General features: G+C 39.6%; 1 pseudogene; it reads left to right on the top strand.

Moving 5' to 3' along the window:
- Nucleotides 1–15,634: 15,634 nt before the first annotated feature.
- On the top strand, nt 15,635–22,891 carry LOC147458474 (uncharacterized; annotated as a pseudogene).
- Nucleotides 22,892–24,947: the final 2,056 nt, after the last annotated feature.

Genomic DNA, 24,947 nt, shown 5'->3' with positions numbered 1-24,947 from the left:
GTGGTTCACCCAATGTGGGCTATATCTACGGGAAAGCAGCCACTCAATGGCTTTAGTACTTCAAAACAAAAAGTAGTTTACAAAGGGATTATACCCTTAATGGAGCTCCCGCCTTGCTTCACTCTCACCACCTCACACTCACCCTGTTGCATCAACTTCACACTACGAAATGTGTGTAGAAATGGCCTCCTTTTATAGGCCAAAAGAGCTGCCCTCTCTTATGAGAGACAGCCATGTGTAGCCGCCCTTATGCGAATAAGTCCAAATCGGACCCTCCAATCCGCCCATGTGTGGCCGCCCTTGAAAAGACAAGTCCTCTTTTGAATTCGGCCACCGGCCATTGACTTCCGACCACCGGCCATCGGCCATTGACTACCGGCCAACCGACCGGTTGTTTTCCGACCACTTTCCGGCCGCCGTCCGGCCATAATATTCCGGCGAAAAGAATATTCCGACGAAAAAAATTCTCGGGGGCGGGCCTTTAAAGTTGCCCCTGATTCTTGTCCGTGAAAATTTTGGTTTCCGGTGAGTGATTTTCCTTCACGCACGATGGCTTCTCCTCATAATGGGGGCCTTACAAATGTGCGCTTTTACCACAGAAAATTACAAGGGTAAATCAGGCTCCATACTTAACAACTTGTCCAACCTATTATCCCTAGTAGGTTTGGTCTCATGATTCACCACTTGTCCACTCTATGTCATTACATTAAGAGGAATTGGGTGTTAAGGTCCACTACTTATCCAAACTATAAGGTTATATCTTGAATGGTATTTTTTATCACCACTTATAATGCCCATGACATGCTTTACATGGGCCTTTTGTTCCAAGGTCCACCACTTGTCCAAGCTAACTCTATTGAAACATAGAGAGAAACAAAGGTCCACCACTTTTCCAAGCTAGGCTCCATTGAAACATGGACGTTAATACAAAATTATTCCTAGTAGCATGAGTGATATTTTGTACATGGGGGGTTTACATTCAAGGTCCACCACTTGTCCAACCTATTTCCCTAGTAGGTTTGGTCTCAAGGTTCACCACTTTTCCTTTCTATGTCATTATATTAAGAATAATTGGGTGTTAAGGTCCACCACTTGTCCAACCTATAAGCTTATATATTGAATGGTATTTTTTCTCACCACTTGTAATGCCCAGGATATGTTTTACATAGGGGTTTTGTTCCAAGGTCCACAACTATTCCAAGCTAACTCTATTCAAATATAGGGAGAAACAAAGGTCCACCACTTTTCCAAGCTAGGCTCCATTGAAACGTGGAGAGAATGATGCTCCACCATTTATCCAAGATAGGCTCCATTGAAACATGGAGAGAAGCAAGCTTCACCATGTTTCCAAGCTAGGCTCCATTGAAACACTCTAGAGGGTTTTATTTCAAGGCCCACCACTTGTGTAACCTATTATCCCTAGTAGCATGAGTGGTTTGGTTTCAAGATTCACCACTTGTACACTCTATGTCATTATATTCAGAAGAACAATGTGTTAAGGTCCACCACGTGTCCAACCTATAAGGTTATATCTTAAATGGTATCCTTTCTCGCCACTTGAAATGCCCATGATATGTTTTACATAGGAGTTTCATTCCAAGATCCACACTTGTCCAAGCTAACTATATTCAAACATAGAGAGAAACAAAGGTCCACCACTTGTCCAAGCTAGGCTCCATTGAAACATGGAGAGAAGGAACCTCCACCATTTCTCCTAGATAGGCTCCATTGAAACATGGAGAGAAGTAAGTTCCACCATGTCTCAAGGATGCTAAGCTCCATTGAAATACCCAGAACCCATGATATTTTGTACATGGGCGATTTACATTCAAGATCAACCACTTGTCCAACCTATTATCCCTAGTAGGTTTAGTCTCACGATTCACCACTTGTCCACTCTATGTCATTATATTAAGAGGAATTGGGTGTTAAGGTCCACCACTTGTCCAACCTATAAGGTTATATCTTGAATGATATTTTTTCTCACCACTTGTAATGCCCATGACATGCTTTACATGGGGGTTTTGTTCCAAGGTCCACCACTTGTCCAAGCTAATTCTATTGAAACATAGAGAGAAACAAAGGTCGACCACTTGTCCAAGCTATGCTCTATTGAAACATGGACGTTAATACCAAATTATTCCTAGTAGCATGAGTGATATTTTGTACATGGGGGGTTTGCATTCAAGATCCACCACTTGTCCAACCTATTTTTCCTAGTAGGTTTGGTCACAAGATTCACCACTTGTCCACTCTATGTCATTATATTAAGAATAATTGGGTGTTAAGCTCCACCACTTGTCCAACCTATAAGGTTATATATTGAATGGTATTTTTTCTCCCCACTTGTAATGTCCATGATATGTTTACATGGGAATTTTGTTCCAAGGTCCACCACTTGTCCAAGCTAACTCTATTCAAACATAGAGAGAAACAAATGTCCTCCACTTATCCAAGCTAGGTTCCATTGAAACATGGAGAGAATGATGCTCCACCATTTATCTAAGATAGGCTCCATTGAAACATGGAGAGAAGCAATCTCCATCATGTTTCCAAATTAGGCTCCATTGAAACACTCTAAACACATTATATTTTGTACATGGGAGGTTTTATTTCAAGGCCCACCACTTGTCTAATTGATTATCCCTAGTAGCATTAGTGGTTTGGTTTTAAGAATCACCACTTGTACACTCTATGTCATTATATTAAGAAGAACTGGGTGTTAAGATCCACCACTTGTCCAACCTATAAGGTTATATCTTAAATTGTATCCTTTCTCACCACTTGGAATTCCCATGATATGTTTTACATGGGGGTTTCATTCCAAGGTCCACCACTTGTCCAAGCTAACTCTATTCAAACATAGAGAGAAACAAAGGTCCACCACTTGTCCAAGGTAAGCTCCATTGAAACATGGAGAGAAGGAACCTCCACCATTTCTCCTAGATAGGCTCCATTGAAACATGGAGAGAAGTAAGATCCACCGTGTCTTCAAGATGCTAGGCTCCATTGAAATACCCAAAACCCATGATATTTTGTAAATGGGGCGTTTACATTCAAGGTCCACCACTTGTCCAACCTATTATCCCTAATAGGTTTGGTCTCAAGATTCACCACTTGTCCACTTTATGTCATTATATTAAGAAGACGGGTGTTAGGTCCACCACTTGTCCAACCTATAAGACTATATCTTGAATGGTATTTTTTCTTACCACTTGTAATGCCCATGATAGGTCTTACATGGGGGTTTTGTTCCAAGGTCCACCACTTGTCAAAGCTAACTCTATTGAAACATAGAGAGAAACAAAGTTTCACTACTTGTCCAAGCTAGGCTCCATTGAAACATGGAGAGAAGCAAGCTCCACCATGTTTCCAAGCTAGGCTCCATTGAAACACTCTACATCCATTATATTTTGTACATGGGGGGTTTTATTTCAAGGCCCACCACTTGTCTAACCTATTATCCCTAGTAGCATAAGTGGTTTGGTTTCAAGATTCACCATGTGTACACTCTATGTCATTATATTAAGAAGAACTAGGTGTTAAGGTCCACCACTTGTCCAACCTGTAAGGTTATATCTTAAATGGTATCCTTGATCACCACTTGAAATGCCCATGATATGTTTTACATGGGGATTTCATTCCAAGGTCCACCACTTGTCCAAGCTAAATCTATTGAAACATAGAGAGAAACAAAGGTCCATCACTTGTCCACGCTAGGCTTTATTGAAACATGGAGGGAAGAAACCTCCACCATTTCTCCTAGATAGACTCCATTGAAACATGGAGAGAAGTAAGCTCCACCATGTCTCCAAGATGCTAGGCTCCATTGAAGTACCCAAAACCCATGATATTTTGTACATCGGGGGTTTTGATTCAAGGTCCACCACTTGTCCAACCTATTATCCCTAGTAGGTTTGGTCTCAAGATTCACCACTTGTCCACTCTATGTCACTATATTAAGAATAATTGGGTGTTAAGGTCCATCACTTGTCCAACCTATAAGCTTATATATTGAATGGTATTTTTTCTCACCACTTGTAATGCCCATGATATGTTTTACATGGGGGTTTTGTTCCAAGGTCCACCACTTTTCCAAGCTAACTCTATTCAAACATAGAGAGAAACAAAGGTCCACCACTTGTCCAAGCTAGGCTCCATTGAAACGTGGAGAGAATGATGCTCCACCATTTATCCAAGATAGGCTCCATTGAAACACTCTAAACCCATTATATTTTGTACATGGGGGTTTTTATTTCAAGGCCCACCACTTGTCTACTCTATGTCCTTTTATTAGTAGTTTGGTCTCAAAATTCATTACTTATCCACTCTATGTCATTTTATTAAGAATACATGGGTGTTAAGGTCCACCACTTGTCCAACCTATAAGGTTGTATATTAAATGGTATCATTTCTCACCACTTGGAATGCCCATAATATATTTTACATGGGGATTTCATTCCAAGGTCCACCACTTGTCCAATCTAACTCTATTGAATAATAGAGAGAAATAAAGGTCCATAACATAGGCTCCATTGAAACATGGAGAGAAGTAAGCTCCACTATGTCTCCAAGATGCTAGGCTCCATTGAAATACCCAAAACCCATGATAATTTGTACATGGGGGGTTTACATTCAAGGTCCACCACTTGTCCAACCTATTATCCCTAGTAGCATGAGTGGTTTGGTCTTAGGATTCACCACTTGTCCACTCTATGTCATTAAATTAAGCAAAATTGGGTTTCCATATCTGAATGGATCTTTGCTTGGATAAGTGGTAGACCTTGAGACCTAAATACCCATTCTACACTAGAGCATTGGTTAAGCCTCATGCACTTCAAGCATACCTTTAACAACAAGTAGTAGTTATTAGTTGACTTAAATTTAGTTGAACTCCATGGTATTGAGATTAAGAGAGAGTGTAGCATAAAATAGGGTCGGGCTTTTAATTTGACTTTCTTTCTATTAATGAGTAGATCATAGATGGATTTTGGTATCTAATACAACCTTAGGGTAGACAATGTAAAACTCATGTCTATTGTTGTGTTTGCATTAAGTGTTCTTGTTCTTTAATTTCAGAATCATTACAAAAAAATGGATTGGCTATATGCTGGCATAAATTCAAGGAAACTATTGAATTACCCATCCAACCTCATCCAAGACTTTGTCCAAGGAATCAACCACCTCCTTATCACCTACCATTTGCTTAAAAGGACATCAAAAGAGTACTTATCTTGGATCTAGAGGGGTTACTTCTCAAGACAATTGAAATGAAACATGGAGATTCTATTCCAACTTGGGCTCAACACATGCGACTTGTGGAGGATAAAGATGAAGTTTATCATGTGGTGCGATCAGACGCACGGAGTTTTTTGGATTTTTGTGTTGAATAATTTGAGCTATGGATATGGAGTTGCTATAACTTAATAAGGGTGCAACACATCACACAAAAATGTTTTCCTGAGCAGTATACCAAGTTCAAGGTGTTTATGAGTAACAAAAATTGCCAAAATCTAAATATCATGTTAGGATTTACAAGGGTTTATCACAAAAATTTGAGTGATACTTGGAAGACATTTGAGGATTTGGATGCAAACAATACCTTATTTTTTTATGACACTCTATATAGGGTGATGTGGAACATGCCAGGGACATATTTTATATTTCCAAATATGTGGAGGCAAACTTCCGAGCAACTTCAAAACTTCTTACAGAGAACAATAATTCCATGGTTGGTAGGATGGTTGTATGCAAGAGATAAGAGAGTCTATACATATAACACAATTGTAAATTAGTACAGTGATTCTGAGCCAGATTATGTCCTTGGTGTGTACTTGTCAACACGAAAGCATTGAATAAATATGGCCATAAGATGCTTTCTTTATTCTAGTGTGTATCTCTCAACATTTGTATAATTTGATATAGTCTTTTTTCTTTTAAAACAAAGGTGTGTCAATTTTATGAACACTTCAATGGAGTGCACCCTACTCTAAGGGGACTTCAATGTACTATTAGAGTGCATTCTATTGTAAGGGGACTCTGATGTATTGCTAGAGTGCACCCAAATTTTTGGGGACTCATTTTTTATTTGATTGGGGCCTATGTTGGATCATATAGTAAAAGAAATTCATTTTTTGTCAATTCATCTCGAGGTTGTATTTATTTGTAACTAAGAGAAAATTGATGTTTGATGTCAAAATAAAACTTGTAAGTGTGGATTAGAGAATTCATAGACTTTAAATATGTGAGAGGGATCTTTTTCTTGGGCACAAATGTTTGCTTCAAGAACTTTATCATTACATCCTTTATGTAAAAGAGTTTTAGAACCTAAAAGACTTTGAAAAGAAAACTATGGAATCTAAGTGCATGTATTCTTGAATGGCTGATGTATACATACATGTCGCCTTGATGAAGGTTTAGATCTAACAAGATGCAAAGCTAGAATTCTTGGACGTTACCTTTGTCAATTTGGTGTGAAATAACATATTAAACTTTCTTTTCTTATGGGTGGAAAATATATTATTATGTGCATTTGGAACCTAATTGCTTGACCTTCAAACCAAGATTCCTGTGTTATTTTTTCATATACTTTTTTGTAATGGATTAAGATTGTGGATACAAGGTCCACCACTTGTTCAAGCTAGATCTAAGAAAGTATATATAATGAGTCTTCAAACTAGTAAACCAAGGGAAGAGAGAAGCAGGGTCCATCACTTGCCTAAGCTCATCTCTAGACAACATCGAGAGATGCTAGGTCTACTAATTGTCTAATATAGGCATGGATAAATGATAGAAGGTTGATCCACTTGTCCAACCTATCATCTCTAGTAAAATGGAAGGTTTGGCCTTAAGATTCACCATGTAACCAGCCTATACTTCATTGTATTATGAAGAGTAGAAAAGAAAAGCTCCACCACTTGTCTAAGGTAGTTCCAAAATCAACATGGAGAGAAGCAAGCTTCACCATTTGTCCAAGCTAGGTTCCATTAAAACATGGAAAACCTCATATATGTTGTACATGGAAGCTTTTTTCCAAGGTCCACCACTTGTCCAAGCTAGGATCCATTAAAAAATGGATAGAAACAAGGCTTCACCACTCGTCCAACTTTTAGAGCTGCAAAGTGTACCAGTTGTCTAAACTAGGCATGGGAAAATAGTAGAAAGTCCACCACTTGTCCAATATATTATCTCTAATAGCATGGGAGGTTTGTTCTCAAGATTTAGGAATTGGCTGACCTATATTTTATTGTTTTATGATGAATTTGGTTTTAAGGTCAACTACTTATCCAAGCTATAAGTTTATATCTTGAATGGTATTCCTTCCCATCACTTAGAAAACCAATGATATGTTGTACATGGGGGGGTTTGTTACAAGGTCCACCACTTGTCAAAGCTAGTTTCATTGAAACATGGATGAAGGCAAGCTCCACCATTTGTTAAAGCTAGACTCCATTCAAATATAGAAAATACATGCTATGTTGTACATGGGGTTTTTGTTTTAAGGTCCAACACTTGTCCAAGCTAAGCTCCATTGAAACATGGAGAGGAGAGACACTCCACCACTTGTCCAAGCTAGGAAACATTGATAGTAGTTGGTTTAGTTTGAAGATCCACCACGTGTCTAAGCTAACTCTATTGAAACGCTATCCTATCTTGGAGAAATGATGGAGCTTGCTTCTCTCCTTGTTTCAATGGAGACTAGCTTGGACAAGTGGTGGACCTTAGCTTCTCTCTATGTTTCAATAGAGTTAGCTTAGACAAGTGGTGGACCTTGGAAAAAAACTCCCATGTAAAACATATCATGGGTATTCCAAGTGATTAGAAAGATTACCATTTAAGATATAACCTTATAGGTTGGACAACTGGAGCCTAGCTTGGAGAAATGGTGGACCTTTGATTCTCTCCATGTTTCAATGGAGCCTATCTTGGAGAAATGGTGGAGCTTGCTTTTGTCCATGTTTCAATGGAGCCTAGCTTGGACAATTGGTGGACCTTTGCTTCTCTCTATTGGAGAAGTGCACCTTGAAACCAACCTTCCTATGAGGCAATAGAGCATATGCTACATATTTTATGTATGCCCCATACCTCAAATTAAGAAGTTCTAGATTAGAGGTGGACCTTGCTTGAATGTCACATGCATTAAAGTAAGGAAACATAGCCAAGTGGATTGTATTCCTCAATGTATCCTTGCTTTCACAAGTTGTGAACCTTGAGTCACTTTTACATTAACTTGGACAAGTGGTGGACCTAGAAACCAAGCTCTCTATGTTGAGATAAGTTGTAGCTAGGACAGTAGAACATAGACAACGATAATGGATGCAATATACTAGTCTCCTAATAATCCAATTGATTGAAACCATGGAATTTTAGTTGTTTTCATTGTGTATTGTATGTGCATAAAGTGGAATGAGACCTTAAGAAATCTCAAATTTTTGACAACATCTCAATATTTTGTACATGATATATTGAAAGTTGTCCAACCTAGGAATTGGGATTTTCCCACTTTACCTAATATGGTCTTAAGTGTTGAAACTTTAATGTATGCCTATTTTTTGAAAATGAAAGAACCATAGCTTAGAAGCAAAATCACTTAATCCAAGCATAGAGAATAGAGAGATAAACAAAAGAGCAATATCATGGAAGGATTTCACCTATTCATGCTCTTTGGGCATCCTTGAGCAAAGCATCCATTTGGTAGATAAGTCTCTTGATTCCTTTTTGTTTACAATCCAAGCTTCTTGAAGCTAAGTGTAAACACAAGCTCCAAAGGCCATTTATTGAAATCCACACAAAAAACATTATTGAAAATCTAAAGCTAATACCCAAATATAACAAAGGGAAAAAACCCTATGGGAGAAAAGTGCCTTTGGTTATGCACATGGTGCTCTTTAGTAGCAAATCTATGCATACACATCAACAATGAGAGATAAAATGCTTCTACATAAGCAATTTTTACAACCTCTCATGCATAATTCAAAAGTTGATACATTGCTAGCTCAATTGAAATATGGAATTTAAAGCAAGCCAAGAGCTAGATATAATACAACTTTTATGAGATGAAATGGCTCTTGAAAGCCAAATTTTACATTTTTAAAGCTCTAAAAAGTTGGCTAAACACTAGCTCAAATGAAAACAATCACTTTTGACCAAGCTATGAGCTAGCATGTATACAACTTTTAATCCAAAGAATTGGAATGGCTCTAAATAGCCACATTTTGCATTATATTGCAGGGTCCCACATTTGCAATGGAGTCCCAATCATGTCACAACCCTTCAAAACAACTCAATCATTAGTGCTCTTAAGCATTCATCATTTAATACAAGCACTAAAATGTCATGTTCAATCACAAACCCAAAATGATATCTTATAGCCCGTTGAAAAAAGCTCAATGTTCAATGCTATATAATGATTTTTCATTCAAATCAAGCACTAAATTATACATTCAATACCAAGCTCAAGTTTTAAAAACATCTATGCAATGTCAAGGGTCGCTCTTAAAAGTGAAGCTTTCATGCATTCCAATAAGAATTTGTCTTTTAGTGCATTGAGAACTTGCTTTTATGCCAAGCAGTAACTATGCATAGGCCAATTTGTGCATCGAATATTATTTGTTCACATAATCAAAGCACACATGAGAAAATTGGAATGGCTCTAGAATAGCCAAAATTTTCAATACAAACTCAAATTTGTGTCCCTTATTAGGCAAATGGACCCTCAGCCTGCTCTACCAATCATTCATTCAAAATAAAGTACAAGTGTTAGGGCTATGGAACATTTTGCTCAAGCATTGAAGTGCACAATCAAGCTCAACTTTATATGCACACTTTCTCCAAAGCATCAATGCAATGTCAATGTAACTCAAAATGAAGCTCATAGACATGTCAAAAAAAATTCATTTTAGTGCAATTGGATGAATTTACAATATACTATCAGGCTCACCGTTGTGCATGGGCATTGGAATCCAATTCAATTATGTTAATTACACTTCAAAAAGCATAATATCAAGCACAAATATCACTTTCAAGTCTAAAAGGTTAAAACCAGATTTTTAAGCTTCAAGTTTTCCTCTTTTATGACCTATCTCATCTTCAACATTGAGGCGGAAGCTATGGGGGAAACAAAGAACAAGACAAGATAGAGGGTATGTGAGTGACGCTCAAAAGTGTATGTAAGCAAGAGATGAGGTTAAAGAGGGGTGAGAACACTTTCTTATCTCATTTTATGTTATCTCTTTTTTCACCAAGGTCTTTGGCGGCAATCTGAAGTGCGAGTGGGTGATGGAGCCGAGGTGGGATGACAGAGAAATGGAAGGGAATGAGGTGTGGGTGTGTGTGTTTATTGCAGCAGGAGTTGTGTGGCTCTTGATGGCCTCAAAAGCCGGTTTGAAGACGCAAAAGCACGCGCGCATGCACGCGTGCACGAGAGAGAGAGAGAGAGAGAGAGAGAGAGAGAGAGAGAGAGAGAGAGAGAACGCTAGAATGGACCAAAGATGATGTGGATCCCTGTGTGGTCAACATGCAAAACAAGCGGGGTATGAGCAATCAACTCAATCAGCTCCATTTAGGTGTGTGGCGTTTGTTGATTGGAGACCATGGCGGGTCGAGGCGGGAGCGACAAGTGTGGGGTGAGAGACAAAGTGTGTGTGTGAGTGTGTGTATTTAAAAAACTCTCTTTTCTTTCCATTTTGTTTGAAAATCTCATTTAGGGCTTTCTCTCTCAGTCACAGTGGGTTTGAAGAGTGTGAGTACTACTGCAGTCAATTAGTGATAGAGAGGGAGAGGATGTACATATAAAAAATGGATGAATTCAAGTGCATATATGCTCTCAACTTCTATGTCAAAACTCTTCCCTAAAGAGTGACGAAACCAATTTTTTAGATCTCAATCGAGCTATGAATATCTTGTTGCACCCTTTGATAATGCACACACAAAAATGGTCCAAAATCTATCCACAATTTGTCTCAATTTATCCAATTCCCAATTTTATTTGAACACACATCACATCTTAAATCATAGTGAGAATTAAATCCAGTTATGTGTCAAAAATGTACCATACTAATCGGCAACATTGCTTCCAATTGAGGATTACTTGATTTCATAATTTTGATTGGAAAATTTTGATAATCATGCAACATCAATTGCTCATATTTAGTAGTCCTAATCATTCAAACCCAATTGGACTTGTCATTTGGTTTGTAAGGCTACACATGAATGAATTTCGATCACAATCACACACAAATGAATGCAACATTGCCATGTTCACCAAATGGATCCATCATTAGCATGGCAATATGCTAAAATTCTACACAATTGAGCACCAATTGGGTGATCTTTCTCATCTTTAAAGCCAATTTGTGATCAAGTATTTGGCCAATTCATCATCATAATTGGTAAAAAAATTCCAATTATTCATTCACATATTGGCTTGCACGTGCCATTGATTGGCATAGACACTCAAATTTAGACCAAACTTTTATGCAAATAATCCATCAATTTCTCATTGCAATGCCCAAATTGCAAGCTCGATCAAGCATAGGTGAATGCATGCATGCACAATTTCTCAAAAATTAACCCTAATTTGACATAATCAAGCAATGCACACACTTCAAAATTAAGCATAAAAATTCAATTTTGGCTCAATTGGCAATGCAAATAGGCTTACTCCTAATGATTGTACACACTATTGATGCATATTCACAATCAAGAAGCATTTGGACGTCTCAATTGACCATCAATCATTGAAAATCAAGTGGTCTTGAATGGGCACACACACTCAAATTTTGCCCAATGTTTCTTGGCAATTAGGCCTATCCAATGATGAGATTAGCCTAGCATTCACATCATTTACATGATTGCATACTCATATATCATCAATTCCATCGATTTCTATGCATGAACACACTTAAGATTAAGTACACACACACTTGAATTTTATGGCAGTTTTTTCCCTCTTTGGTGCATTACACACACAATGATCTTTATGCACACACATAAATTCTTGTTGCAAATCAAGTTTAATCTTGACACACACATCATTCATTAGTCAAAATTGACCATCAATTTCATTCCAAGTGAATCAAATTGGGTGCAAAGTGTGTGTCAATTGACTTACACACCTAATTTTAGCAACACATTGGCATCAAATTAATCACTCAAAAATTGAATGGAGTAGGCCAATGCACTTACAATCGATTGCCAAGCTAATCCTTTCTCCACGCGATGATTCCACCTTGCACACACATGTATGGCTCTTCCAATTTTGGCCCAAAAATTGACCAATTAATGACCAAAAATCAAACACTCAAATCAATAGATTAAGCATGGATTAGCACAAAGAAACTTGATAAAAGTGTTGATTCCACCTCTTATAAGGGGATTTAACATACATTACAAATCAATTTTAGCGGCTAGGTTAGCAAAATTAATAAAAATTAGAATGGAATTAATACAATTAGCTTGGAAATGAAGTAAAATTAGTAAGGGTTAGTATAAAATTAGTGAAATTGGGAGTGGAATTGGAGGTAGCTTCAATTACTTGCACAAACATCATCAAATCACACTAATTTGAGTTATACACACTCAAAAACCGATGAAATTAGTAGTGAAATAACTCTATTCTAAACATCCACTACTCACTAGCTTAGGTTATCGATCCCCGACAACGGCGCCAAATGTTGGGGACAATTGTAGCATCACCTAATCACAACCCAAGACCAATAAAATTATCAATCCTAGGATCAGCAACCCGGCTAGGGCAAGGAAGCATGAGCATCATTGAATATATTGAATGAGAGGATTCAACAGAATGCTCTTCCAATGCAATAGAGTTAGCCATGAATCACTAACTCTAATCACACCATAATCATCAATCAAGCATCACGTATACACATTAAGCCCACCAAAGTCCAACTTACCAAAGACTAGAATATCAAAGCACTTTCTTGACAAGCACACACTAATTGCATTGGTGTTGACCACTCCAATCACCACATGCCAATCAAGGTACTTAATCAAAAGCTACACACACAAGGGTGAATGGTGCTTGAGTTTCATTAAATACATCCACACACGAGCAAACAATAAGACACATACTCTAATCACAATATTAAGAACCTACTTAATCAACCTAATTAGAGATGTTAAATATCACAAACTGAGTACTCATAGAAGGATAAGAGAGGTCAATAAGCAAGAAGTCATCACCACACACTCAAATCTAGAATAATTAGAAGGTGAAACTACTTCATGACATAATAGAATATAGAAGAATTAAGACTAATGAATGAAGTAGAGATTAAATTAAGAAATGCTTCTCTAATTACAAAGGATTAGCACTAGCCTTCTAAGCATGGGCATTAAGCTCAAGGCTAGGCCATCCATAAAGTGAACACACAAGAATGAGTAATCAAGAATGGATCCTCAAGAATAGGGATATATGCTTCCATACACCGCTAGAGCCTATATGATGACATGCATTGACTTTGAGAGAGCCAATGGACAGAGACGAGTTTCCTCCCTATACCTACTGTACATAATACTAGGTCCTATAGTAGTACCACTTATTGGAATATTTGTCTTTAAGTGGGATATTGTTGGGGTAAAGGTGGTGTGCCTCTTACCCTAATCAGATGCGCCAAAGGCGTCCGACTGCTCATCACTTATACACACTTTATTCTTTACTAGATAGAAGAATAAGGGGCTCTCTCCCACACATTGTGGTGAGTTGCTCCACCCACATCCTGTGTTCTCTCTCTCTCCTTGTCCCTCCCATGCACTGCATTTGTGCACTCTTTGAATTAACCTCCAACATCAAAAGGAGACAACAAGCCAGATTTTGAGTGTGAAGACTAGTCATTGGATTTGTTCATAATCAAACCAGATATAGTGGGAGTGGCTAAGGGGTAGGATAGTGGTGAGTACATAAATATTTTCACACCTCACAACCAGATGGAAAAGACTCTGAAGGTGTTCAATTTTTATAATGGTCACTGGCGATGCATTGAAGACCAAATAGTTTTAGGTATCCCACCACTCATCCTTGTGAACAGGATGGACCAATGCATGCAGGACACACCATATACGACATACATAATATCAAGGTGAAAAAGTAGTGGGGCATTCATGGCCCACCAGCTTAGGATTACTATGAGGGGGCTGCATGACCTTGCATTTTCTCCTTCACCTCGTACGCACCTTGAGCCTTATCCTCATGAGATTTCTCCTATGTTGTGTGTGCCATCTTCAACTGCTCTTGCATCACCTTCACCCTCATTAGCTAATGATGCACATCTTGACACACCCGCCTACTCTTAGTTTGCATCTCCATCATCTTCAAGTGAGTTTTCATTTTCCATCCAAAATTTTTGCAGAGCTCTGCTATGGGGAAAAGGGGACAACTGATGTCATAGGCCATGCAAAGCCAATATAGATGAACATGTAGCAGAAATTGAAGAACTGCTTCAACCGATCAAAGATCAATGTTTTGTACCACATCAGAACATTGGCAACAAGTATATCCTTCAACAAAATGAAAGGTCTTTGCTGAAAATATGGGGTATAGAAGTAGTGGTGGATGCCACTGGAATCTCTTTGATGCTGCTATTATCCAATAGGTCATCGACACCTTTGATTCTTATACTGGATCAATTACAATCAATGGCCAAATACTACAAATGACCATTGCAGCGTTAGCACACATTTTATGTTTACCATTTGATTCCAAACCACAACCTTGCTCAACAAATGAGATTATCAATTTCTTGAAAGGAACACCACAAACCAGGAAGAAACGGAAGGATGGGGGACACGGTGTCCGAGTGTCAATCCTAGAGTACAAATCAATCTATAAGTTTGTCGTTGAAGCTACCAGTTTGAAAAACAACCCCACATTTGTATTTGAAAAATTGTTCATTATGCTACTTTCTTAGACAAAGAATACTCGGGTGCCAATCAAGCTAAGCTCCATACTATTTAGCAGTGTAATGATCCACATTGGAAAAGTGAAAAACTAAAATCTACTCAACGCAGGGTATGTTTGGTAGTATCTCTACTGGGAAACTTGCATCCCGGTGCATATCAATGTCATGAATGCTTTAGTAAAGAAGTAGGGTAGTAGTAGCCAAGGCCTAGATGGTGGATCTAGAAAACTAGCAAGGACAAACTACAAAATAGACAGCTTTGGTTATTATGGAGACAAAGCGGGACATTTCCCAATCAAAAGCTACAACATCATAGGCTACATTGGGAAGATAAAAGATCACATAAGATTTCTGGGATCAAATCAAAGCTGTAGGAAAAACACCTCCATCAACAGCTGCCCAAACCACTTCAAAAAGTCAGCTACTAGTCAAACTCACAGGACATCAATAAAAAAGAGATTGTACTTCCAGGAACCCAGTGGAGGCCACAATTGATATTTCAAATAAGCTTGATCAAACCACCACATTCGAATCACCTATTGTAGTGAGTTCTTCCATAAGGGCAACGTCACTTGATAGGTTATAGGCTTTACACAAAAAACCCATGGTCGGCAATCTAGTAAAGATCAAATGATAATCTAATGTTGAATTATGAAGGCCTACAAAACCTTGTCAACACCATCAAGACCAACTTCAAAGAAAATACTAAAGTGTAGATGGCTATGCTAGCCAATCAAGGGCTAATGGAGCACCGTATCCGTGACGTCAATGATGACGAGGATGAAGATGATATTGCACCAGGGCAAGACAAGGGCACTAGAGAGGGGCAAACTGATAAGAAGGATGATACAATGATCAACCCCCTCCACCTCCTCAAGCACCAGGGTCAGCCACTGGTGGGAATTCAATGGGTGCCACACAAGGAGAAAAGGAAATTGGTGACCAGTCTGTGAATTAAAGCCAACATTAGAGTGATCCAAACCAATTTGGTTAGACTAATCAACAGATCGGTCAAGCAGCAACCAAACAAAAACAAGTTGGAGCTCTGTGATCAGGGCTGATAGGGGCAAATCTATAGTGATTAATCTGGAATCAAAAGAGGATCCAAAGTATTCTACTAAATGCCTTAGCCGAAATGTAACATACCCAAGATTTATCAATGAAAACTACTTCAGTTACTTTGCAAAAGTGTTTGAGGTTTGCATTTTTGTTAAGTCATAGAGAGTTTTAATGAAACAATCAATTAGCGGAGATTAAGCTGAGGTTATTAACTCTCTTTTTGTCCCTTGCGGTTAGCAAGATACCTTGCGATTAGCAAGATGCCTTGCGGTTAGCGATAGGGATTGCGATTAGCAAGATATCCCTTGTGGTTAGCAATTGGGAAAGTTTGCAAATTCTACATCTAGAAAATAAATAAATCCTTTGAAAAGGCTCTATTGGTTAGATGGAGAAAGTCCGCGGGTAGCGACAAACTCATAAAAGGAAATTGGATAATTCTTTTTTGTTGAAATATAGGGCTATTTTCATTTGACCCTGTTTGAGAAAGAATTGTTTGGGTGATGTTCAAAGGTTTGTATGAAAGAACATGTGTCCGCAATAATAAGTTGTACATGTAAAACAATATGGTAGTAATCAAAAAACAAGAGGAACGCGTGAAAATGGGAGACTAGTATCCAAACGAAACTATGTTTATGGATGGCTGGCCCCGATTAGTCCATTACTTTTCACAAGATTACTAGTTAGTTAAGAATAAGTATCATAGCACATTTAGGAATTATGAATGGCAGCCATGCCTCTTCAACGTGGGAAAATAGGTGATGTTTATAGATCCTAGGTATGTCAATGAGATTTTATCTTTTTGATATAGGAATTAGCTCCCATTAGAATCCTTTAATTTATCAACCTGGCTTGTGGTGTATGACCCTTACAACCACGATCATGATGGATAGAGGACTTCCTCTCTTCTGTTGCTTGTATCCTTGCTTCATTAAATTAGAGTAGGGTGTCGTCAATGCAGCTTAGAGTAAAGGAAGGCCAACTATCAAGTTGCCTCAATCTTTCGGGTTGGGGACCTCACACTAAACAAGAAGTTGAGGGGGGAAAAGACACATCAGATCCAAACTTTTCTCCATGATGAAAATGCATACTTGGATTTAGAGAGATTTCAAATGTGTTATATTCATGCTAAACAAACAATCAATCAATGAAAGCTAATTAGCTACCATGAACATGCCACTTGCAAGCTTCTTCCTCACCCCAACACCATCCAATTGTTGGAATTAGGGTTGCAGAGAAACACACACAGCTTGGAGAAGACGAAGGAAGCTCAAGGCACACAATAGAGAGTGGTTCACTTAGTGTGTAGTGGAAAGATAGATAGCCCTAGAGTGATGGGCGTATATACAATGCTCGGGGGGAAAAACCTCCTAAAGAGGGGAAAAATGCCCCGACGGTCCTAGTGTGTTCACACACATCACTACCACATGTATATGGTAACAAATCCCCCCTGGAATGATGCGGTGAACGAGAGCTGGCACATGAGTAAAGGGAAGTGCCATGCCCTGAGGACATGATCAGTCCACAAAGGGGAGTAAGCCCAAAGCTTTGCGGAAAGCTTCAAGCTTTTCACGAGACAATGCCTTTGTAAAAAGATCTGCAAGGTTGTTTTGTGTTGGCACATAAGCCAAGCTGATCTCTCTTGCTGAGAGCCTCTCCCTGACATAGTGGTAATGCACCTCAATGTGCTTTGTTTGAGCATGAAAAACTAGGTTCCTTGCAATTGCCAATGCGCTCTGACTGTCAGTGTAGATAGTGTTGGCAGTGTCCTGTCCAACACCCAAATCAGTCATAAGGCGTCTGAGCCATACACACTCAACCGTAGCTATGAAGACTGCCCTGTACTCAGCCTCACAACTCGAAGTGGCCACAGTAGGTTGCTTCTTGCTCAACCATGATATACATGAACTACCAAGCATGAAACAAAAACCACTTGTGGACACTCGCGTGTCAAAACAACCAGCACAATCTGAGTCCGAAAAAGCATGTAAGTCTGGCGGCAATGATCCCCCCTTGGGATAAAACAAGCCAAGATGTAAAGTGCCACTAAGGTAGTGGAAAATCCTCTTGACAGCGTGCCAATGCTTAGACCCTGGGCTATGCATAAATCTGCTGACCTGTGAGACTGCAAACTGAATATCCGGCCTCGTGTTGCATACATAAATGAGGCAGCCAACAGCAATTTGATAAAGAGTGACATCAACAGGATCGCCAGCATCATGTAGACTCAACTTCAAACCTGTTTCCATGGGAGTGGCAATAGGTTTGCAATCCTCAATACCAAACTTACATAGCAATGTCTCTATGTAACTTTTCTGACACAAGGCAATACCACCATCACACTACTTAAATTGTATACCCAAGTAATGATGCAATAGCCCCAAATATTTCATCTTCAAAGTAGCATTCAAATCAGCCTTAAATTCAGCAATATGTTTCTCATTTGGTCCAGTGATCAGCAAATCATCGACATAAAGAACCACAATGAGAAATACATCATCCTCATGCTTTACATACAATGTGGTTTCTATTGGACTGTTACGAAAGCCTTGTTTGACCAAATGAGTGTCAGCTTTCTCATAACAAGCACGAGGAGATTGCTTCAACCCATACAAAGCCTTCTCACATCTGCACACTTTGTCCTCTTGTCCCTGTATGACAAAACCGCGAGGCTGCGTTACATAAACTTCCTCAAATATGTCACCACTCAAGAAAGCAGTAACAATGTCTGATTGATGTATATCCCAACCAAAATGAGCTGCCAATGCACATAGAAAACGTACAGTAGTCATACGACAAGTGGGAGCAAAAGTATCTTCATAATCAATGCCTTTTTGTTGTGCATAACCCTTTGCAACAAGTCGAGCCTTATGGCAATCGATCTCACCATCCGGCTTGCGTTTCAACTTGTAAACCCACTTCGTACCAATGGCCTTTTTTCCAGGAGGCAAATCACATAAAGTCCATGTGTCATTTTCTATAAGTGCATCATATTCTGATTGCATGGTAGTCATCCAATTTTCTGAATTCTGTGCTTCATCAAAAGATAGAGGCTCCTCAACATCATGTAAGCTAGACACAGCCAAAGCATAACAATCTGATGCATAAGATGCATGGCGAGAGCCTCAACGAGTACGGCTAGACAAAGGTGCATCCAATTTATTGTCACGCAAAGTGTGCACCAGCCATTTTGGCATACCTCTAGCCTGCTCATTTTCAACCCTTTCCTCATCAAGTACATCATGTACATCTGCATCAGTAATAGGCTGATCTGTAACATTTTCAAAAACCCCCATAGGCTGTACATTTGCCTCATTGGAACTTATATTTGTATTTCCACCACTGAAAAGAGGCAAGAAAGTGTCATAAATGTCCTGTGAGCTAAAATTATTGTCTCTAGTACATGACAACAAGGGCTGAACAGAATCTTCCACAAACACTACATCTCGTGAAACCAAAATACGCATTGTTTGCGGATGATATAACCTGTAACCTTTTCTTTCAGCACTATAACCAACAAAAATACATTTGACAGCCTTATCATCCAATTTTTTGCGCTATGTTTGTGGCACCAAAGCATATGCCAAACATCCAAAAACACGCATGTGCTCAATAGAAGGCTTTCTATCATGCCATGCTTCATATGGAGTAATAGATTGCAAAGCTTTTGTAGGACACATGTTAAGTACATAAGTGGCACACACATGATGGCCTCGAGCCAAAAAGAACGCGGCAAAGCTTGACTTTTGACCATACATCGTGCCATTTCCGTCAGTGACTTGTTTTTCCTCTCAGCAACACCATTTTGCTGAGGTGTATAAGGCACTGTACATTGGTGTTTTATCCCATGACTATCCAGAAATGCATTAAATTCATGAGACATATACTCCCCCCCTCGGTCTGAACGGAGGGTATGGACAGTCTGCACGAGGGAACTCTCTGAAATGACTTCACCTGCAAAAATAAGTTGCTCATTGATATCCTTGACACTAGCAAGGAAAGTGTCCATATCATCTTCCTCATGCATAATCTTCAACTCCAATTCTTTATGCAGCAAACCAATTTTAGCCTCATTGAGGCTTGCATAAAGACCAACCAAAATATCCCAAGCCTGTTTTGCAGATTTTGTTGAACGGATGTGAGGAACAATGGTGCGCTTCACAGACAACGCAATCAATGCATGAACTTGTGCATCCTTAACATCCCAACGAGCTTGTTTAGCCGTAGGCAAAACAACTCTAATAGCAGCAATCCTTGCAGCAAGACCTGCAACATCCTCAACATCGCCTACATCCTCAGAACCAGGATGTACATCAATGCCTTGCACAATATTCTAGACTTCCTTTGACACAAGAACGTGTTGCATCATATAAGCCCACATAGGGTAATTGTCCCCATCCAACCTATCCTCAGCAGCAAACATCTTGAACACATCTGTGTTGTTGTTGTCAGCCATGGTAAATGCTGCACCTAATGTGAAAACTGCCTAAAAATAGGAGAAACGGAGCGAAAACAACTCGTGCTATATAGCACAAACCGTAGAAGACTGTAAGGCACATGTTATTTAGAAAACGGCACTGACAGAAATTCTGCACAAAATGACGAAATAGCCTGTGCAGCACTGTCTATAGTGGAAACGGAGGCCGAAATGAGCCCAAATAAAAAATCTGAGCAGACTGAGCTCTACGAGTTTGCACGAAATATTTGTCAGCCTATGAACACTCGCCAAACCTCACTGTAATCGGAGAAAGTGAGTAGGCGTGTGCTGGAGCAGCTGGCGACTAAGATCGAGAGGACGTGACCTACTCTGATACCAATTGTTGCAATTAGGGTTGCAGAGAAACACACACAGCTTGGAGAAGACGAAGGAAGCTCAAGGCACACAATAGAGAGTGGTTAACTTAGTGTGTAGTGGAAATATAGATAGCCCTAGAGTGATGGGCGTATATACAATGGTTGGGGGAAAAAACCTCCTAAAGAGGGAAAAAATGCCCCGGCGGTCCTAGTGTGTTCACACACATCACTACCACATGTATATGGTAACACCAATTGCTAAAAAGAGTTCCAGAATATGTGGTAACTTCAAATAATGTGATGGTACACCCTCAAACACAACTGCTCACAACAATGAATAGAGTGTAGGATTGTAATTGGAAATGCTTCTTGGGAAGCATCCTCCATACCAATGTATGAAATACACCAGACTGTCAGAAGAATACTAGATTAAAAGTTAATGATATTGCTAGAAAATAACACGTCCAATAGTAGAGGACCCAAAACCAGGATGAGCCTTTGAGAATAGGGGATGACTTTAAAAAGTTTATTTCACGTGTTTCAAATCCTGCAAAAGATGATTTTGCAAGAGAATTAGATAGTTCTGAACTTCATAAAGTTAGTTCCAATTTTCCAATCCTCATGTATGCTTTACCTATGAAAGATGATGAACTTCTCAAATTTTCCCATGCCCTATACCGAAATACAATGAGCTAGGAGATTAGCAAATGTATCTCAAAATTGTAGGTAAAATCAGGGAACGATATGAACAAAGTGAGGCTGTTTGGGTTGCTTGAAAGAATGTTCTTAACGAGACTGAACAAAAGACGATAATGTCAGAGCTGAAGGATGATCTGATCAACTTCAGAGGCATGATGACACAGTGGAGGAACCAGACCCACGCATTTTTTAGGTGCAGAAATGAGCTACGTACTCCAACTATCTGTTGAAGCATCTAAGATTCAAGAAAAGAAGTTGGCAAACAAAGCAACCTTTGAACCACAATTCAAAATAGTGGCTAAATTTTGTTTGAGGCTTGGATCAAGATTAACCAGCCACATCCAGATGGCTTGACTCATTGAGCTACCATAAGCTGGTGAGAGCCAGACTCACCAAGGAAAAGAAGACTCTCTATTACATTGAGATGAAGAGATAGAAGGTGCTAACATCGTACGAAGTCAAGATGATGACTGATTGTAGGGAGGAGCAACTAGAGCACAAAGCCATCTATCAACTCATTTAAGATGAGAATGTTGGGACCAGTGATGAAGGACTCAGTCAACTTGAGACAAACGATAATTTTTTGCAAGTTTTTATACAAAAGCACTATATTTAACAAATTCAACATATCTAAACGCGGATTCTCGATGGCATTATGGACTCAAGAGATAAAATAGCTTGATATTAACATATGCAAATGCTACTATTTTTGGTTGTATGGGTGATTATCTTTGTCTAACAACTTTGTAAATATGTGTTTTTTGCATTTGTGCATATTATCTTTGGGAAAAGTGGAGCATTTCCTTATTAAAAATTACACAAGGGTGTTTTGGGAATTTTTCCAATTATAGGGGTATTCTTGAAATGTCGACAAATTCGATTTTGGTAATTTTCCCTTAATGATTTTGAAAGATATTATGACATTTTATGAATACTTCAGCAAACTCGCATCATCAATTCCTTTGGGCGCTATGCACTCTGCTGATGCTTCTGTGTGCGCTTGTTGTGCATGTTGAGCTTCAAGCACATGAGTCTGAAGCCAGCTCTCACCTACGACGTGTTTCAAGTGGTGGCCAACCACATGGAGGGTGCCAGCGAGGCTCAGAAGTCAAGTAAGCGGCTATCTGAGCATGCCATATGCAAGGCTAGGGTGGGTGGTGCCTGTGCCAACTCGCAGGCTGTAGTGCCCAAGTGCTTGTGTGCAAGCCTTCTATGGAGGCAGCTACGAGCGTGTCTACAAAGGGTACGAGCACGAGTACGGACGAGGGTATGGGTACAATGGTGGGTACATGCCTGAGTATGGCATACGTGGAGGCAACGATGGGGGAGGAGGTGGTGACAATAGTAGAGGAGGTGGATTTGCTATGTCCAAAGTGTTGGCCTGCTCCTACCCTTGCTTCAGCGGCTGCAAGGCTTCCGATTAGAGCTGATCAAGCTTGTCTCTCTCTCTACCTATCATTAGTCACCCCTTTTGAGAAGTTTCTACTCACATGTACACAGTGGCATCCACACACACACACACACACCCACACACACACACATACACACACACAGTCTCCAATATGACACTCAAAGCAGCACAACAGCATGCCGACAACTTGCCACGATGTATGCTCATTCACCAAGAACATTTTGAGAGATTTACACCATCATCCAGATTATTTATTCCCAGAGTGATCGTGATAACACAATTTATCTCAGTGAGCTTTGAAGAGTTTGGCAGAAGGTGATAGCACTATTGTGGTTTTGGAATGATATATAGGGTTGATGAAGTTGATGAAGTTTGCACTACTTTGGTTCCCACAAACTGCAAGTGAGATGATGGTGAAGATGATGGTAAGGCCAATTATCGTGTGTATTCACGGTGTATATGCAAAGAGGCAGTAAATATTGGACTCTTTTTATTAGCATCCATGACCTTCGATACTGAGGATAATACAAAAAGTTTAGAATTTCACAGTTCAAACATATCTATCTCCAACTCGAAGGTAGGTGCACTTAGATAGCACCATTCTAAGCTTTTGGGAGCTTCGCAGTCACACATAAATAGGTGAGAGACTATAATGTAAATGGCCTATGAACATTGAGAATAGCGGAATTAAGAGAATTGTAGTGAGCATTTTTATGAGACTACTTTGAGAACATAGAGGGTGAACTTGATTAGCGGTAGCAACACAACCATTATACTTAATTAACTTGGCATGAACAATACTTTTGCAAGAGAGAGAGTTAGAGAACTTGACAACAATTGAGGACCGGATTTATGTGGAGCTGGTCCCCCTCCAATAGGCTTTTGTATTATAGATTCTCCCATCACAAGAGACTTGGTACAATAAAATCTTTGTGTTCCTTGTGGCCTAGGTAATGCAATGAAGATGGAAAGCTTCATGCATCACAAGCATAACATAAAGTTGTAAAAGCACTAACCATCCCCGGCCTCAGTCCCAAGGCCTCAAACAACTTCGAAGGCGGAGAGAGCTAGCGGGGAACGAGGTAGGGAAGAGGAAGAAGAAGTAGCATAGGAGAAAGAGATAGTTCCTCGCTTATCATCGCTCTTCTTGCATAGCATAGCATAATAATGAGGATGAAGAATATGGCAAGCTTAAGCATTGCAACATGGCTCTTGGTTGGATTTGCATTCCATAGCCAAGAGTGTTGGTGTAGGCTCAACTTCTCAACAAGCTTGGAGAAGGAGATAGAGCTCCTACACTTTACACTTCACACGATGAGTGTGTGTGTCTGTGTGTGGAGGGGAGTATACCCTGCAAGCAAGCCCCTAGCTTCCTTGGTCCAGCCCCTCATTGTAGCTCAAGCTTCAAATTGATTGGACCCCTACAAGCTTAGCCAATCACATGCAGAGTGCATATCAAGCAACCATGCTAGCCTTGGGACAAGTGTCCCCCTTTCCCCTTTGAGAGAGAGGACTTGATAAATGCATAAATAATTAATTTAATTAGCTAAATTATAATTGGACCCCTTGAGAGGCCAACCAATAGGCTTTAGGCACACCACGAGGGCAACATGGAGAAAAACTTGACATGTGTCCTTGTTGCTTCTTTAGACTAGGCTTGCCTTGTGTGAGGGTGTGTGTGTTCTCTCTCATGCCCCTACAATGAGTGCTCAACCCCCCCTTGAGTAGGGGTCTAGTTTGACTTTTGGAACTCCTCAAGCCCCTCAAGCACCTTAGTCATGGAGCACCTTAGCCATTAAGCACTTCAAGCACCTTAAGCACCTTAGTCAGCAAGCACGACAAGCACCTCAAGCACCTTAGTCAGCGAGCACGTCAAGCTTTGACCGGGTTCCCACCTCAAGCACAACCCCAGCTTGCCTAAGGTCAAAGGACTTTTAACACTAACCTTTGGAGGTCTTTAATGAAGCTAATCCTAAGGTCTTTAAGCTCCATTAGGTAGCATTGCTCTTTGACAGGTCATCTCTCATTTGGACCCCTTTAACTTTGGCCCCGTGTTGAGATAGATCCAT

Source organism: Adiantum capillus-veneris, chromosome 5 (genome assembly GCF_014529385.1).
Source record: "Adiantum capillus-veneris isolate H3 chromosome 5, ASM1452938v2, whole genome shotgun sequence".
NCBI classification, from domain to species: domain Eukaryota; kingdom Viridiplantae; phylum Streptophyta; class Polypodiopsida; order Polypodiales; family Pteridaceae; genus Adiantum; species Adiantum capillus-veneris.
Note: the sequence above shows the minus strand (reverse complement) of the source record. Positions and strands in the feature narration are given on the sequence as shown.